General features: G+C 48.1%; 1 protein-coding gene across 5 annotated transcripts in view; it reads right to left on the reverse strand.

Annotated features, from left to right (window-relative positions):
• Positions 1–19,817, reverse strand: part of ttc29 (tetratricopeptide repeat domain 29) — a 666,158-nt gene that overhangs the window by 584,552 nt on the left and 61,789 nt on the right. Inside the window, exon 1 of one of the 5 annotated variants that reach the window (XM_038791954.1) lies at positions 10,183–10,254. The exons of the other annotated variants lie outside the window; for them this stretch is intronic. The gene's annotated coding sequence lies outside the window, so the exon portion shown is untranslated. Of the gene's footprint in view, positions 1–10,182; positions 10,255–19,817 lie in introns of those variants that run through there. 5 annotated transcript variants of the gene reach the window in all.

The following is a 19,817-nucleotide window of genomic DNA, read 5'->3' on the forward strand; positions in this document are numbered from 1 at the left end:
TTCGGCCCTCGATGTTGTGCCGAGCCATGATCACCCTACTCAAACCCACGTATCCACCCTATACCCGTAACCCAACAACCCCCCCCTTAACCTTACTATTTAGGACACTACGGGCAATTTAGCATGGCCAATCCACCTAACCCGCACACCTTTGGACTGTGGGAGGAAACCGGAGCACCCGGAGGAAACCCACGCACACACGGGGAGGACGTGCAGACTCCGCACAGACAGTGACCCAGCCGGGAATCGAACCTGGGACCCTGGAGCTGTGAAGCATTTATGCTAACCATCATGCTACCATGCTGCCCTACTTCTATGCTTCTATTTCCAAGAGATTGGTGACTCTCATAGAGAGTCAGGTCCAGCAGACCAGTCACTGAATCTGCATGCCATTGCTTTGTCCATTAGATCAATAGAGAAGTGACAAGGCAAGAGATGGATGAGGCACTTAGAATTTCCTCTGCTCCTTGCCCATCTCAAGTTAGTGGGAGGTATGTGTGCCTTTTGAGGGAGGAGGAGTGGCTGGTTTCTGCTTGTGGAGACTCCTCTCAGGGCATTCCAAATGTGAACAGTGGCTCTTCAGCCCCTCTGTAGTGCCACCAGTACCTCGAGGTGCTGATCCTGCAGCTGACACCATGGAGGAGCATTCATAAGAGAATTAAGAAAATGCATTTCATAAAATCATAGAATTTACAGTGCAGAAGGAGGCCATTCGGTCCATCGAGTCTGAACCAGCCTTTGCAAAGAGCACCCTACTTAAGCCCACACCTCCACCCTATCCCCGTAACCCAGTAACCCCACCTAATCTTTTGGACAATAGGGGACAATTTAGCATGGTCAATCCACCTTACCTGCACATCTTTGGACTGTGTGAGGAAACCGGAGCACCCGGAGGAAACCCACACAGACACGGGAAGAACGTGCAGATTTCACACAGTGACCCAAGCCGGAATCGAATCTGGGACCCTGGAGCTGTGAAGCAACAGTGCTAACCACTGTGCGACCGTGCCGCCCCTTGCATTTGGACATACAATGATAAAGAGTTACTGCTTATTTGTGCCAATGTTAAAATTGTCATTCATTTTCTTGACATTTCCATCTCAAAATATAACAATATAAGAAATAGGAGTAGAAAGTAGACCATATGCATACCTGAACCTGCTTTGCCATCCAATACGAACATGGCTGATCATCAACCTTAGCTCCACTTTCTCACCTGCTGCCCATATCCCATGATTCACTGAGGCTGGAAATCTGTCTATTACAGCCTTAAATACATTTACAACCTTCTGTGGAAGAGAATTCCTTCAATATGGTGACCCTTCTATCATTTATCGTATTTGGAGGCCATCTAAGGAATACGATGGTTCATTGCAATGGCTGTCGAGGAGGGATCATAGTTATTGTAGTCACCACTGGACCATGCAGAAGATAGTGGCTGCAGGAGCAGAATCTTGTAACTGAGGTAAACAGCAATAGTGGAGAGAAAGCGCGTTGTTATTTGATGGGAAGGATGATATGGGAATAACTATCTCAAAGATGTATGCATGAGCACCTCCCAAAGCCTCCCTAGCGCCTATGCCATTGTGCTTTCATACTGTCCTTCATGTCTGTCAGGATGTTACAGCTGGTCATCAGCTTCCTCATTATTCTCCTATTCTGAGGCTGCTTTGCACTCCACTTCATCATTATTTTACAGAATCCTCTGCAGCACCAAGTTGTGCAAAGCCTAGCAGACCACCACAATCCTGAATATCCTTGCTGAATCATAATGAAGTGCCCCACTGGAATGAACCAGGCACTTGCTCAATGAGGGCTTGGGTCACTACTTGGCTGTTTTTCTCCTCTGCTTCCACCCTGGGGTTCCTCACTGGAAACAGAAGCCTCTAACCGGTAGGATAGCCCTTGTCACAATGAATCCAATCTTACAACAAACGGGGAGACTGAGAAGTTCGAGCACCCAGGAGTGCCTGGGAATGTAGACAATGGCACAATTCCCAGGTACTGTGCACACGCCTGCAGGATACATTGGTGGTGGCTGCAGTCCAGTTAGTCATTGAATAAATGGAATCACTTCCTATTAATGAAGGCTGCTAGCTGGAATGTGTGTGCCGAGGTGGCCACATACATGGAGTTTATTACACCTTGCACCTCGTTATGATCTGGCAGGCGGTAATTGTTATGCTAACCAAATCCCAAAGGGATAAGTTTCAATTTGTACGTTACTATAAGGAAATTCAGGGATCACAAATCCTGTAAATGTTTGGAGATTTTAAGTACTAAATTATATTAATTACATTTATTAAGAATAGAAAACGCAAACAAACAAGATTACATTTGCATAGTTAAAATTAGTCTTACAGAACATTTCCCCAAAAGATTATTACTTGGTTAAATTCACAAATAAACACCCCTTTCCTCACAGAAACGTAATCTATAAAATAAATTCTTTAATTACCACAAGGCACAACCCCCTGTTGCTTTAGAGGAGATATTTCACTGGGCTTCTTCCTGTCACTCAATTGTGGAAATCCTGCTTTCTGAAACAGACACTTCTCTCGGGTAACTGAAAGCTGCTCACTTTACCTCTTCACAGTTCTATCCCAGCACAGCACTCGCTTTAGGATCTCACATAGCCACACTTAGCAGAGCTTCCAAAATCTCTTTAAATATATTTTTCCTGCTTCATCTTTTCCCTTATCTCCCTTTGAAATTTACATTTCCCAGAATATAAACACCTTTTATGTTCTCCTTATGGCCACTATTTGCGGGTAAAATAAAATTCAATACATTTACTTATTATGACCTTTGTTAGGTTGTAAAGTTCTTCTGACCTCCTTTTGAAATGTAACAGCTAAAAGTCAAAATCCTCACTTATCTTCAAATGTAAATTTCTACTCATGTTGTGCATACTTGCAGAATATCCAACTTTACTTCAAATGCCTGATTTTCATTCCTAGCCTCTTTGCTGTTCTTAATTCCATGGACACTCAGTCCCCAGCTTAATTAAATTAGTCATATACGACACACACAGCATTTCCACAGATCAACATAATATCCTCAAAAACATTAAAATAACATTTCCATCATAACCTGGAGAATATAGTAATGGTCCTGCATCCTTTGGATCTCTGTTTGGATCAGTGCAATAATGGATGTATTGGCTGGCTCTCCTGAACAGGATAGCAATCACAATCTTGATGCAATGATGTGCCACACATACCTCCAGTGAGCCCTTAGAATAAACTGGTGCCAGAGAAAATAAGATCTATGGTGACCTTCACTGGCAATAGCCTCAGGTGATCACTAATACCTATTCAGCTCATCTGTGACAGCCTTCTGGAAGAGGCACAGTCTTTGGAGACACTGTCGTCCTGACAACTAGAGATAGTTCATCCTCTGTCTCTACATCGCAGTGCACCTTGATCTCTATATTGGAACCTGCTCGAGGTTCCCTCTGCTGCTTTCAGATGCTTTCTACCTGACGCTGCATCTGCAAGTGACCATGGGGTTGCTGCTGTCTTGATCCCAATGGTTGTAAGATCTTCCATCTTAAGTGTCATTTCTCTCTGGGGGGGACCTGCCTCCTAAATGAACCATGTCCATGGCAGGTGGACAATCCCAGGCCGGAATTTACTGGCTGTTTTCGCCGGCAGGATCCTCCAGTCCTACAAAAGGTGCACCCCTGTCTCGGGCTTCCCGACGCGAGGGGTGAATTCAACAGAAAATCCAGTTGTCAATGGTGGGACCAGAAGATCTGCCGCCGAAAAACACGCGGCGGGTTGCGCAGAAAAATCCCAACCCCTGGTCTTGAGGACCACCTCCAGATGCTTCCCCTAACCTACCCGCCTCCTTACAATGCATGCAGGTGCCAGGCCAGCAGTTCAGCGGGAACCATGGAGGTTTGTCCAGAAAACCTTGGCACTTGAACCTCTCCCCCTACTTTTCACTGCAATATGCTATGTTTGCAGTGCTTTGGCCTTCCTATGAAGGCACACCATATTACACGATAGTTGCATTGAATGCAGCACTGATCTGAACTGCCACCTCATTGCCACCCTGATCTACCCTGACCCACGCTTGAGATCTGCAATCAGTAATTTTTGCAATTTTATATTTTTGCATTTTATTTCTGCTTTGCTCTAAATTTTAAGAGAACCTGTGTTAAGTCTTCCTAGAATTTTTAAAAGTTAATTTGTAACCATGCAGCTGTTGTTTTTATGAACTTGTGTTTTCTGTTTCTGGCTAATTTTGATAAAAATAAAAGAGGTGGGATTTTCCATTTCTGATACTAAATGCTGACACCAATGCAGGATTCGTGTACACGACAGAAAAACCGGAGCCACAGTTGGACCGATTCCGCTACTGTTAAGGGGCAAGCACTGGCGCCACATGGAACACAATCGTTTCCAATGAGAAACGATGCCGGATTCATCGGTTTAGCGATTGACACCCAAAGGCTGACAAGCTGCAGCCACATATAAACAATTCTCCCCTTACACACACCATCCCAGCCAACAAGATGGCAGCGAGGAGAGCATCCCTGAGGTTCACAGACGCCAAGCTGGAAGCAGTGGCTGAGCGGCGAATGACCCTGTACCCCAGCTCGGGAAGGAGGCTGCCAGCCACCGCCATTCATTGTGCCTGGATGCAGCTGGAAGAGGCCCGGAGCGCCATGGGCAACACCATCCGGAAAGCCAACAGTGGCTGCAAAAACTGCATGACCTCCTCAGGGTGAGTAAGCAGCAGTGCCCCTGGTGCTAACCATGTCCCACATACCCGTAAGCCTCCCCCCACCTTTCCGGAGGGCAGCCAAACTCCCATCCTGCACCACACAACCACCATGGCTGGATGCCCTAGCCATTGAGGCTATCGCCTACCCACCCCCTGGGCTGCATGTGTTGTATTGACTAACACTGTCGCTTTATGTCAGATAAAGCCCCCATCTGCAAAAAACACAGATTCACACCGGCAACTACAAAAGGTGGAGAGAGAACGGGGGGATGCTGACAGTTAGGGATTTTCATACCAACAACAGGCTAACAACGCCCAAAGAGTTGACAGAAAGATGCCAGCTGATGGGGCGAAACAAACTTAGGTACCTACAACCCAAAAACTTCCTACGAAGGGAAACAAGGATATACCCACGACCACCACGAAAATAGGACCAGCTGTACGTAGACATCTTAGGGAAAGGGAACTATGGTGACATCTACGGGCAACTGCTAAGAAGGGCCAACACCCAATTGGACAAGACAAGGGAGCAGTGGGAGGAAGACGTGGGGTTTGAAATAGGATGGGGTCTCTGGAGTGAAGCACTGCACAGGGTCAACTCCACCTCCACCCGCACAAGGCGAAGCATAATGCGGTTAAAATTGGTACACAGAGCCCACTTAACCAGAACCCGAATGAGCAGGTTCTTCCCGGAGTGGAGGATAGATGTGAACAGTGCCAAGGCGGCATGGCCAACCATGCAAACATGTTCTGGTCTTTCCCTGGATTCGCTGGGTTTTGGACAGCCTTCTTTGAGGCAATGTCCAAGGTGATGGGGATGAGGGTGGAGCTATGCCCAAGGGTGGCAGTCTTTAGGGAGTCAGAATGACCAGATCTACGGGGGGGGGGGGGGGGGGGGGGGGTGAGGGCCGATGACCTTGGCTTTATCTCCTATCGCCCGCCAGAGAATCCTGCTCGGCTGGCAGTCAGCAGCAACACCGGCTGTCCGAACTGTTGGAATTTCTCCAAATGGAGAAACTTAAATTTGCTACCCGAAGGTCGGAAGCTATTCACTTGGTTGTTCCAAAACCTGTTTGTAGCCAACAACTAGGAAGCCAAATATCATAGAAATTTGAATCAGAAATTACAGTGCAGAAGGAGGCCATTCGACCCATCGATTCTGTACCGGCTCTTGGAAAGAGCACCCTACCCAAGCCCACACCTCCACCCTATCCCCATAACCCAGCAACCCCACCCAACACTAAGGGCAATTTTGGACACTAGATAGATAGATAGAGAAATACAGCACAGAACAGGCCCTTCGGCCCACGATGTTGCGCCGAACTTTTGTCCTAGGTTAATCATAGAATTTTGGACAATTTGTCATGGCCAATCCACCCAACCTGCACATCTTTGGACTGTGGGAGGAAACCGGAGCACCCGGAGGAAACCCACGCAGTCACGGGGAGGATGTGCAGACTCCACACAGACAGTGACCCAAGTCGAAATCGAACTTGGGGCCCTGGAGCTGTGAAGCAATTGTGCTATCCACAATGCTACCGTGCTGCCCTTAAGAAGTTAACCTACACTCCCTTATTCTACCCTAATCCAAGTACCTATCCAATAGCCGCTTGAAGGTCCATAAATTTTCCGACTCAACTACTACCACAGGCAGTGCATTCCATGCCCCCACTACTCTCTGGGTAAAGAACCTACCTCTGACATCCCCTCTATATCTTCCACCATTTATCTTAAATTTATGTCCCCTTGTAATGGTGTGTTCCACCCGGGGAAAAAGTCTCTGACTGTCTACTCTATCTATTCCCCTGATCATCTTATAAACCTCTATCAAGTCGCCCCTCATCCTTCTCCGTTCTAATGAGAAAAGGCCTAACACCCTCAATCTTTCCTCGTATGACCTACTCTCCATTCCAGGCAACATCCTGGTAAATCTCCTTTGCACCTTTTCCAAAGCTTCCACATCCTTCCTAAAATGAGGTGACCAGAACTGCACACAGTACTCCAAATGTGGCCTGACCAAGGTTTTGTACAGCTGCATCATCACCTCACGGCTCTTAAATTCAATCCCTCTGCTAATGAACGCTAGCACACCATAGGCCTTCTTCACAGCTCTATCCACTTGAGTGGCAACTTTCAAAGAACAATGAACATAGACCCCAAGATCTCTCTGCTCCTCCACATTGCCAAGAACCCTACCATTAACCCTGTATTCCGCATTCAGATTTGTCCTTCCAAAATGGACAACCTCACACTTGTCAGGGTTAAACTCCATCTGCCACTTCTCAGCCCAGCTCTGCATTCTATCTATGTCTCTTTGAAGCCGACAACAGCCCTCCTCACTATCCACAACTCCACCAATCTTCGTATCATCTGCAAATTTACTGACCCACCCTTCAACTCCCTCATCCAAGTCGTTAATGAAAATCACAAATAGCAGAGGACCCAGAACTGATCCCTGCGGTACGCCACTGATAACTGGGCTCCAGGCTGAATATTTGCCATCCACCACAACTCTCTGTCTTCTATCGGTTAGCCAGTTTGTTATCCAACTGGCCAAATTTCCCACTATCCCATGCCTCCTTACTTTCTGCATAAGCCTACCATGGGGAACCTTATCAAATGCCTTACTAAAATCCATGTACACTACATCCACTGCTTTACCTTCATCCACATGCTTGGTCACCTCCTCAAAGAATTCAATAAGACTTGTAAGGCAAGACCTACCCCTCACAAATCCGTGCTGACTATCCCTAATCAAGCAATGCCTTTCCAGATGCTCAGAAATCCTATCCCTCAGTACCCTTTCCATTACTTTGCCTACCACCGAAGTAAGACTAACTGGCCTGTAATTCCCAGGGTTATCCCTATTCCCTTTTTTGAACAGGGGCACGACATTCGCCACTCTCCAATCCTCTGGTACCACCCCTGTTGACAGCGAGGACGAAAAGATCATTGCCAACGGCTCTGCAATTTCATTTCTTGCTTCCCAGAGAATCCTTGGATATATCCCGTCAGGCCCGGGGGACTTGTCTATCCTCAAGTTTTTCAAAACGCGCAACACATCTTCCTTCCTGACAAGTATCTCCTCAAGCTTATCAGTCTGCTTCACGCTGTCCTCTCCAACAATATGGCCCCTCTCATTTGTAAATACTGAAGAAAAATACTTGTTCAAGACCTCTCCTATCTCTTCAGACTCAATACACAATCTCCCGCTACTGTCCTTAATCGGACCTACTCTCACTCTAGTCATTCTCATATTTCTCACGTATGTGTAAAAGGCCTTGGGGTTTTCCTTGATCCTACCCGCCAAAGATTTTTCATGCCCTCTCTTAGCTCTCCTAATCCCTTTCTTCAGTTCCCTCCTGGCTATCTTGTATCCCTCCAGCGCACTGTCTGAACCTTGTTTCTTCAGCCTTACATAAGTCTCCTTCTTCCTCTTAACAAGACATTCAACCTCTCTTGTCAACCATGGTTCCCTCACTCGACCATCTCTTCCCTGCCTGACAGGGACATACATATCAAAGACACGCAGTACCTGATCCTTGAACAAGTTCCACATTTCACTTGTGTCCTTCCCTGACAGCCTATGTTCCCAACTTCTGCACTTCAATTCTTGTCTGACAGCATTGTATTTACCCTTCCCCCAATTATAAACCTTGCCCTGTTGCTCGCACCTATCCCTCTCCATTACTAAAGTGAAAGTCAGAGAATTGTGGTCACTACCTCCAAAATGCTCCCCCACTAACAAATCTATCACCTGGGCAATTTTAGCATGGCCAATCCACTTAACCTGCACGTCTTTGGACTGTGGGAGGAAACCGGAGCACCCGGAGGAAACCCACGCACACACGGGGAGAATGTGCAGACTCCGCACAGTGACCCAAGCTGGGAATCGAACCTGGGACCCTGGGGCTGTGAAGAAATTGTGCTAACCACAATGCTACAATGCTGCCCTCAGGAGGGAATAGCCATGGCACAGGAAGGAAGTTTGGGGGGGGGGGGGGAGTTTAAGAGGGCACATGAAACTCTACCAAGCCCAGCAAGAGACCAAGACACACAAGGGGGAGGGAGGTAGGTGCAACAACAACCTGAACCAAAGGGAAGAAAAGCAAAGGGACAACCAGTGGGAAGCGAAACACAGGGGAACACAGTTGCCACTGGAAACTCTGTAAGGGAGAAATTTTTAAAAAGGGAAACTGATTATCTATGTAAATAGTTGAAGCCGATCTATGTTTAAATAGTTTAAGTTTTACTTATTTTCTTTCTTTTAACTCTCATATTTGTTCATATTTATACTGTATACCAAAAGCTCAAAAACATTTTTTAAAATGACACTGGGTGGTTTAATTGCCTGGGGATGGGTATCCAGTGGCAAGCTGGGGGATGGCATGGTGGTGGTGGGGAGGGTGAAATGGGTGGCCGTTTTCCAGGGAGGCCCATAGAGCCCTCTCTGCTTGACTGTGTGTGGTGCAGCCAAAATGCTGGCTTAGTTGCTTTTATGGCTTTTATGACTTTTAATTAAACAATTTTTTAAAAGTTGGTGAAAGGGAGTCTTCATGTTGAAGTACCCACTGTTATGGGTCAGGTGTTTTCAGAACCCCAAAATGTATCATGGAGTTCAACCAACCCCCACCTTTAATGGATTGTTGCTTTTGAAGCACACGGCTTGTCCCCCAAGTGTAGTATTACAATTATGGACACGTGGTTTTTAAAACAAAACAATGTTTATTCCATGAACTCAAATTAACCTTTTAAATAAACATTGGATCTCTTAACACCCCTTACTTCAAAGATAACCCTGAAAATAATATAACACTACCCAATCCTGCAAACTGTTCCTTTACATATCCAAAAGACTTAACAAATCCTTCAAACAGAAGCACATTAGATTTATATTCAATCCTGAGACCTTTTTACAATTCCGATTTCACCAAAGGATTAAGAGTTAGTCCGTCATGGCAGAGATCACCAGCAATGCAGCTCACAGCCACACCCAAGCTTTCTTCAAACTGAAACTAAAACTCCCAAAAAGCAGAAGTGAGCTCAGCACCCCCACTGTGACATCACTTCAGTAATATGATCAGCTTCATTTCTTAAAGGTACATTTCTTAAATATCCAATTCTTAAAGGCACTCTCACATGACAGCACTCAGTTATTTAACTTTATTGCAGCCTGCTGCTGCTCTTAAGCTGGAAAGCCTCTCATTGATCCTCCAGTTTTTGTGACTTTTGTCCCCCTAGGGCTAGATTTGGGACAGGGAATGAACATAAGAAATAGGAGCAGGAATAGACCAAATGGTCTGTCAAGCTTGCTCTGCCATTCAATATGATCATGGCTAATCTTCAGCTTCAATTCCACTTTCCAACCTACTTCCCATATTGCTTAACTCCCTGGGAGACTAAAAATCCGTCTATCTTGACACATTACCATAGCATTAATGGGATTACCTTCATTGTTATGTGCACCTATTTACTTGCCAGAAGCCGATCCCAGCTGAAGTGGGTTGGAGATATTTCCAAAGACTGAATTTCCTACAACTGATTAAAGAAAGCAGCAAATTTAAATTAAGAATTTTTAAATGTTTCCCAATATCCTGCTGCAAAGTAACTCCTCCCCACTCTCCCTTGAAGGCAATGCTCCAGTGGGCAGGCACCTGTCCAAACTATGTTAATATCCATGGCTTGTGATATGACATGAGGTAAGGATGAAAAGTGAGGGAGTTGGTAATCAGTATCAGTGGTGGTTCCTCTGCACGTGGCAAGACATGAGGCAGATACAAATAGCCAAAAATATTCCAATCAAATGTTAAGGTTCATACTTTTTGAATGAGTAAAGCTGCATGTTTAGCAGTTAAATATGTAGTCCAATACAGATTAAACCACCAATAGTTAGATAATTTAATACCCAGCAAGCCATCTTCACCTTTGACATTGGAACCCTCATGCAGAAGCTTGGTAATGGTTGAATTATTTATTCCTTGTCAAACAAAAGTTAATCTGCAAAATCTTTAATCTCTGGGGGCACCTGCTGGAAATTTAGGACAATTGCAGTGACTAATTGCACATGAAACATTTGAGTTGTTTTGTGATTTGTTACCAAGTGAAGAATGATTATCGAATGTTGAACTTGTGATGAAAGGAACATTCCATAAATTAATACTATTTTGCAAAGGAAACAAAAAAATTAAAATGTGTTGTGGGATTAGTATATCGAAGTATATAAGATCTTGAATGGTATTAACAAGGTGGATGTTGAGAGGATGTTTCCTCTTGTCGGTGCGTCCAGAACTAGGAAATACGGGTTCCCCTTATCGGACAGAGATAAGGAGAAATCTTTTCTCTGAGATGGATGTGCGACTTTGGAATTCTCCACCTCAGATGTCGGTGGAAGTGGGGTCAGTGAATATTTTTAAAGTGGAGGTACATTTATTCTCTTGTCTAATAAGAATATAAAGTTATGAGAGGCAGATGGGGAATGTGGACCCCAACGCAAACTGATCAGCCATGATCTTATTGAATGTTGGAGCAGGCCTGAAGGGCCAAATGGTCCACTTCTGCTCCTATTTCGAATGTTCGTAATTCAACAATGCTGTTGCATTCCACTGAGCTGAAAACAATCGTCTGGACAGCTTTTGCCCATTTTTTGCAACAGTTTTGGCCCACGATTCACATTGAATTTGTGCTTATAAAAATAAAGAAGCATAGTCTAGGCAAATGCAAATGAATGACACAGAAGACTTTTATTTTCAAATTAAGTTCTGAGTTCAGTGGGCTAGACAGCTGGTTTGTAATGCAGAACAAGGCCAGCAGCATGGGTTCAATTCCCATACCAGCTTACCCGAACAGGCATCGGAATGTGGTGACTAGGGGCTTTTCACAGTAACTTTATACTTGCGATAATAAAATATTATTAATTTGTTTTTTGAAGTAGTTATTCATTTAGAATGAAAAATTGTAACATGCCACTTTTTGCGATAAAAATACCAGTTGTTTCTCTGTGATGGTAGCATGAGACAATAATTGATACAAATGTTGGTACAATGGCTATCAATGCAATGTGTGGCTTTGTCCCATTGCACCTGGGTCCTGGCTTGGGGTCAGTGCCCTAGGCAATGTAATCTCATCTCCAAAATGCATTGGAATGATATGATGAGGGGGTCGCTGAAGGCCTGGCATGTATTGTTGCCCTGGAAGTGAAGGAGTTGGTAATTGGCATCAGTGCTAGCCCTTTCCAGATGGCATAAGTGACAGTGCCACATAAATCCAGAAATATGTTCATCCAGCCCCATAAACGGGTGAATGGCATGGAGGGGAAACAGGTGCCCATGGCTGCACAGGTGGTAAGCAGAGTGGGCAGCAAATGATTAAACAGTATATCGGATCATCATCCTTCTGGCATCATGGGAGTATATAATTGCAGTGGGAAAATCTGCTAAGGACAAATTGACAGCCATCTAATGAAAAGGAAGTCCGCAATGAAAGCATGACCTTTTGGGCCCAGTGTTGATGACTAACAACACCCTCCACAGGAAGCCATGATGTGGAGTTGCCGGCGTTGGACTGGGGTGAGCACAGTAAGAAGTCTTACAACACCAGGTTAAAGTCCAACAGGTTTGTTTCGAATCACTAGCTTTCGGAGCACAGCTCCTTCCTCAGGTGAATGAAGAGGTTCCCTCCACAAGAAGGATAGAGCTTTGGACATCAAAAGGGCAGGAGAGAGGGACGAATGGGAGCAAGGACACAGAGGCACACCCTGAGTATAGGAAGAAAGCTTCTCCACCATCACAGGATTCCCTCACATGCAGGGGATTATTATTTAGAAACAAAGAAAATACAAGCAGGAGGAGGCCATTTGGCCCTTCATTGTGATCATGGCTGATCATCAAGTTCAATACCCTGATCCCGCCTTCCCCCCATATCCCTTGATCCCTTTAGCCCCAAAAGCTATATCTAATTCCTTCTTAAAATTACACAACGTTTTGACCTCAATCACTTTCTGTGGTAGCGAATTCCACAGATTCACCAATCTCTGGGTGAAGAAATTTCTCCTCACCTCAGTCCTAAAAGGCTTACCCCTTATCCTCAAACTATGACCCCTAGTTCTGGACTCCCCCACCACCAGGAACATTCTTTCTGAATCTACCCTGTCTAATCCTGTTAGAATTTGATAAGTTTTTATGAGAACCCTTCTCACTCTTCCAAACCCCAATGAATATAATCCTAACCGATTTAGTCTCTCCTCAGATGACAGTCCCACTATCCTAAGAATCAGCCTGGTAAACCTTCGCTACACTCCCTCCATTACAAGAACATCTTTCCTCAGATATGGACACCAAAACTGCACACGATACTCCAGGTGTGGCCTCACCAAAGCCCCATACAATTGCAGTAAAACATCTCTATTCCTCTACTCAAAGCCACTTGCTATGAATGCTAACGAACCATTTGCCTTCTTTATTGCCTGCTGTTTCTGCACATCTACGTTCAGCGACTGATGCACGAAGACACCAAGGTCTCGCTGAGTATCCACCTCTCTTAATTTACTCCCATTCAAATAATAATCTGCTTTCCTATTTTTGCTACCCAAGCGGATAACCTCATATTTATCCACATTATACTGCATCTGCCATGCATGTGCCCACTCACTCTGCTTGTCTAAATACCAGCTCAGCCTCCCACCCAACTTTGTATCATCTGCAAATTTGGAGATCATGCGCTGGATTCTCCACTGAAATTGTGTTCAGCGACGGGGCGGAGAATCCGTTTTGACACAAATATCGGGAGCTGCGCCGGTTTTTATATTCTCCGTCCCCTGAAAAGCGGCGTAGTCTAGGAGTACGCTGCGCCGATTATCCACGGCCTCAGGCCATTGCATGAGGCCCGCCCCACGAAGCTCTGTCCCCAACCGGCCGAGTTCCCGATGGCATGTGCTCACACTGAAAGGGAACCTCACGTGGTGGCTGTGGACGTATTCCGGCGCTGCCACAGTCGGAGGAGAGCTGATCCGCGGGCGGGGGAGGCTTCATTCGGGGCTGGGGGAACTGTGGGCGGACGCTCCAGGGCACGCGAGCGGCCGAGGAGGGGCACTACTTTTGCGGTCCAGATCCGTGGGCTGAGTCCGCTATGAAGCACGGCGCAGCCACTGCAGGCCACCGCCGTGCGCATGCGCGGCTACAGAATCGGAAATGCATTTAGTTCCCTCGTCCAAATCATTAATATATAATGTGAACCGTTGGGGTCCCAGCACCGATCCCTGCAGTACCAAACTAGTCATGCATGCCAATCAGAAAAAGACCCATTTATTCCAACATTCTGAATCCTGTCTGCTGACCAACTTATTATCCATCTCAAGATACTACCCGTAATCCCATGCACTTTACATATTAATCTGCTATGTGAGACCTTGTCGAAAGTCTTCTGAAAGTCTAAATAAACTACATCCACCGGTTCTCTCTGGTCAACTCTACTAGTTACATCTTCAAAGAATTCTAGCAGATTTGTCAAGCATGATTTTCCTTTCATAAATCCTTGCTGACTTTGTCTGATTACTGATGCACTATCAATTACGATGAGACGAGAGTAGAATGTAATCGAGGCTTTATTACACAGAGATGTGTGGCCTCCTACAGCAGCTGATGAAATGGCTGCTGTTCGGAGAGCGCACACATTTATACTCCGCCTACTGGGTGGAGCCAGCAGGCAGTGATCTACCACCCGTACCTGTAGTACAGGGGCGTTACCGTAATACCCATATATACAGTATAATACAACAGTGGTGACTACCACATTCACCACCTGTTAAAAATGAGTCCAGCGGGGGTGGTGGAAAACTATATACATACAGACTGGTTTTAAAATTACAGAGAAGGTTACAAATTTAGATGATCAGGCGCCTTGATCTGTCTTTGAGAGCGCCGCAGTGCTGGTGGCAATTCAGGTGTCGGCTTGGTCTTCGGTGACTCCGGGAACGTGTTAAAATCCTCTTCATCCCCGGGTGGGAGCAAGGGGAGGACGGGTTGTCCTGGAGCGGGGGCTGCGGTGGGGTGAGCTGGGGGGAGGGAGGGTGGCGCCAGGGCAGAGGGGGGGAGGGGGTGTGGGGACCCAGCTGATGCCATGTCCCTGAGAGAGACTGTGACTTGGCGGCCGTCGGGGTACGCTAGGTAGGCGTACTGCGGGTCTGCGTGGGGTAGCTGTACCCTCTCAATCAACGGGTCCACCTTGTGGAGCCGCACGTGCTTGAGGAGGAGAATGGGTCCTGGAGCTGCCAGCCACGTTGGGAGCGAAACCCAACGTAGACTTCCTGGAGAAGGCAAAGAGACATTCATGGGGTGGGGGGGGGGGGGGGGTTTCATTAGTCGCAGTGCAAAGGAGCGACCGAATGGAGTGAAGGGCGTCGAGGAGGATCTCCTGCCAGCGGGAGGCCTTGAGATTTCTGGACTGTCGGGCCAGCTGTACAGCCCTCCAGACCGTCCCATTTTCCCGCTCCAGCTGCCCGTTTCCCCTAGGGTTGCAGCTGGTCGTCCTGCTCGAGACAATGCCCCTGTTGAGCAGGTACAGGTGCAGCTCATCGCTCATAAATGAGGATCCCTGGTCTCTGTGGACGTAGGCGGGGAAACCGAACAGAGCGAAGATGGTGTTGAGGGCTTTGATGATGGTGGCAGACATCATATCGGGGCATGGGATGGGGAAGGGGAATCGGGAATACTTGTGGACCACATTAAGAAAGTACATGTTGTGGTTGGTGGAGGGGAGGGGCCCTTTGAAGTCCTTGTTTAGGCGTTCATAGAGCAGGAGACCTTCACCAGGCGCGCATGATCTGGCCGGTAGAAGTGCGGTTTACACTCCGCACAAACCTGGCAGTCTCTGGTGATAGCCCTGACTTCCTCGATGGAGTAGGGCAGATTACAGGCCTTAATGAAGTGGTACAAGCGGGTGACTCCTCCTGGGTGACAGAGATCGTCGTGCAGGGTCCAGGGTCGGTCCACTTGTGCGCTGGCACATGTACCTCGGGACAGGGCATCGGGGGCTCGTTGAGCTTACCGGGGCGATACAAAATCTTGTAATTGTAGGTGGAGAGCTCGATCCTCCACCTCAAGATTTTATCATTTTTGATCTTACCCCGCTGTGTGTTGTTAAACATGAAGGCAACCGACCGTTGGTCAGTGAGGAGAGTGAATCTCCTGCAGGCCAGGTAATGCCCCCAATGTCGCGCAGCTTCAACGATCGCTTGGGCCTCCTTTTCGACGGAGGACTGCCGAATTTCGGAGGCATGGAGGGTGCGGGAAAAGAATGTCACGGGCCTGCCTGCCTGGTTGACGTCCGATGCATCGCTCTCGACTTGGAAGGGGAGCATCTCGTCGACTGCGTGTATCGCGGCCTTAGCGATGTTGGCCTTGATACGGTTGAAGGCCTGGTGAGCCTCGGCATCAGTGGGAAAGTGGTGGATTGAATGAGTGGGCGGGCCTTGTCCGCATAGTTTGAGACCCACTGGGCGTAGTACGAAAAGAACCCTAGGCATCATTTCAGGGCATTGGGGAAGTGGGGGATGGGGAGTTCCATGAGGGGGCGCATGCAGTTGGAGTCGGGCCCTAGAACTCCGTTCTGAACCACATAGCCAAGGATGGCTAATCGGTTTGTGCTGAACACACACTTCTCCTTGTTGTAAGTTAGGTTGAGGAGTGTGGCGGTGTGGAGAAATTTGGAACGGTTAGCATCATGGTCCTGCTGGTCGTGGCCACAGATGGTGACGTTGTCCAGGTACAGGAAAGTGGCCTGCAGCCCGTACCGGTCAACCATTCGGTCCATCTCCCATTGGAAGACAGAGACCCCGTTGGTGACGCCAAAGAGAACCCTAAGGAAATGGTAACGGCAGCCGTCTGCTTCAAACGCAGTGTATGGCCGATCAGCCTTACGGATGGGGAGCTGGTGGTAGGCAGATTTCAAGTCCACTGTCGAGAAGACCCGGTACTGTGCAATCTGATTGACCATATCAGATATGCGTGGGAGGGGGTACGCATCGAGCTGCGTGTACCGATTGATGGTCTGACTGTAGTCAATGACCATCCTGTTTTTCTCCCCTGCTTTCACCACGACCATTTGGGCTCTCCAGGGACTGTTGCTGGCCTCGATGATACCTTCCCGCAACAGCTGCTGGACCTCAGACCTGAAGAAGGTCCTGTCCTGGACGCTGTACCGTCTGCTCCTGGTGCCGACGGGTTTGCAATCCGGGTTGAGGTTTGCAAAAACGGACGGCGGGTCGACCTTAAGGTTCGCGAGGCTGCACACAGTAAGGGGTGGTAGGGGCCCGCCAAATTTCAGGGTAAGGTTCTGGAGGTTGCACTGGAAGTCCAGGCCGAGTAGCAAGGCAGCACAGAGGTTGGGGGACGGGGACGTAGAGCAGGAAGCCACTGAACTCTATGCCCTGGACGGTGAGGGTGGCGATGCAGTACCCCTGGATCACCACGGAGTAGGATCTAGAGGCCAAGAAGATTCTTTGGTTAGTGTGGAATACCGCGAGGGAGCAGCGCCTTACCGTATCGGGGTGGATGAAGTTCTCAGTGCTCCCGGAGTCCAGAAAGAAGGATATCTCGTGCCCGTCGACCTTCACCTTTGTCGAAGCGGTCGCGAGGTTGTGCGGTCGAGACTGGTTGATCGTGACCGAGGAGAGACGCGGCTGGTCATCAGCGGTTGCAGACAATTAGTGGCCCGATGAGGTGCCCGACGGGCAGGGGTCCTGAGGTGGGTAAGATGGCGCGTCCACGGGCCCACGTGACTTGGGGCAGGCAAGATGGCGGCACCCTCGGGCCACACGTGTCCTGGGGCAGGCAAGGTGGTGGCGCCCACGGGCCGCACGTGTTGTGAGTGGAGCTAGATGGCGGCACCCACGGGCCGCACGTGGTCTGAGGAGAGGAAGATGGTGGCGCCCACTGGCTGCACGTGGGGGGTGCCGGGACAATAGCGGCAATTGAGCAGGCCTGGCACACTGTAGCGAAATGTCCCTTCTTGCCACAGACCTTGCAGAGCGCTGGGTGTTTTGTCTGTCCGCAGAAGGAGCACTTGGGTCCCCCGGGGCTGGCTGGCTGCCGCGCGGCGCAGGCGTGAGGTTGGCTGAGGGCGGTCCCTGATGGGGTCCACGATGGGATGGCCACTGGCGGGGTCCACGATGCACAAAGTGGGTGGGCCGTCCGGTCAGGGGCATAAGCCTGTCCGTTGCATGAGGCGACCGTGAGCGAGTGCTGGTTTCTTGGTCGCCGCGAGGTCAAACGTGGCCCCTTCTAAGAGGCACTGGCAGATGTAGTCAAACCCTATGCCCGTAACGAACACGTCTCTCATTAGCAGGTTCGAATGTTCAGTGGCCAAAACGGCCTGGCAGTCACAGTCTCTCACCAGGGCGAGCAGGGTACCCCAGAAATCTTCCAAAGACTCACCGGGAAGTTGGTGCCATGTGGAGAGGAGGTGCCTGGCGTAGATCTTGTTGGTCCGCTGAGCGTAATTCTCCTTCAGTAGCGCCATGGCCTCTGCGTAGGTAGGCACGTCCTGGACGAGAGGAAAAACATTGGAGCTCAGCCGCGTTTACAGAATCTGGAGCTTCTGTGCTTCTGAGATTGATGTATGCTTCAAAGCAAGCTAGCCAATGTTCGAAGTCCTTTTTGGCATTGTCTGCTTGAGGATGTAGCTGCAGGTGATCCGGTTAGATGCAGAGGTCCATCTCTGAAAAATCTCTGTGTAATAAATTGATGTACTATCAATTACGACGAGACGAGAGTAGAATGTAATCGATGCCTTAATATACAGAGATATGTGGCCTCCTACAGCAGCTGACGAAATGGCTACTGTTCGGAGAGCACACACATTTATATTCCGCTTACTGGGCGGAGCCAGCAGGCAGGGATCTACCCCCGTACCTGTAGTACAGGGGCCTTACCGTAATACCCATATATACAATATAATACAACAGGGGTGACTACCACAATTACACCACTGCTTTCCTAATGCTGTGCTATGAGATCCTTGATAATGGACTCCAGCAACTTCCCCACTACCGACGTTAGGATCATTGGTCTATACTTTCCCGTTTTCTTTTCTTTTCTCCCTCTTCTTTTGAATAGCGAGGTTACATTTGCTACCTTCCAATCTGTAAGAACTATTCCAGAGTCCAAAGAATTTTAGAACATGACCACCAATGGATCTATTTCTAAGGCCATTTCCTTAGGTACTCAGCGATGAAGATTATCAGGCCCAGGAGATTTGTCTGCCTTCAATCCTATTAATTTCCACATTTCTTTACTAATACTAACTTCCTTCAGCTCCTCACTAAAAGTTGTGCTTCTCAGAATTTCCGATACATTATTCATGGCTTCCTTTGTGAAGCAATGTCGCAGAGTACGAATTTAGCAAAAGTACGAATTTAGTTCCTCAGCCATTTCTTTGTTCCATGTTATGCATTCCCCCTTTTCTTGACTGTAAGAGGCCTACGTTAATTTTTATTAATCTTTTTCTCTTTACATACCTGAAGAAACGTTTACAGTCAGTTTCTATGTAAAATGGTGTGTGATTCGTCGGGATTGAAATTCGCAAGACTGTCAAGTTGCAGCCGCATCAGCACTCCACTTCCCACGCACACTCATCTCAGCCAACATGATGGCTGCACGGAGGGTGGCTCCCAGGTTTGTACCCTGGGGTAGGAAGGAGGTTGCCACCTGCCGCCTTACATAGGGCCTAAGTACAGGTGGCAGAGGTCATGAGCGCTGTGGGCCCCACTGCCAAGGATGTCGCAAAAAGCTGCACAACCTTAGGGCGGCCCAGGTGAGTAGATAGCGCTGTGCCTCTGGCACTAACCCCTGTCCCACACACCCAAAGCCACCCCTCTCCCTCACCTGGAGGGCGACCGGGCCCAACCCACTGGTTATGTGCATGCTCCCCACTCTACGCCACATGCCAGCATCCATACTGGCTGCCATGTCCGAATTCCCTGACCATGAAGGCCACCAGCTGCCCACCCCCCGTTGCTGCACGCATCCGACTGCCCAATACTATGTCCTTTCTGTCATCTCCCCCCATCCCCAGGGATTCGATGGGATTGT

Source organism: Scyliorhinus canicula, chromosome 3 (genome assembly GCF_902713615.1).
Source record: "Scyliorhinus canicula chromosome 3, sScyCan1.1, whole genome shotgun sequence".
Classification (NCBI taxonomy): domain Eukaryota; kingdom Metazoa; phylum Chordata; class Chondrichthyes; order Carcharhiniformes; family Scyliorhinidae; genus Scyliorhinus; species Scyliorhinus canicula.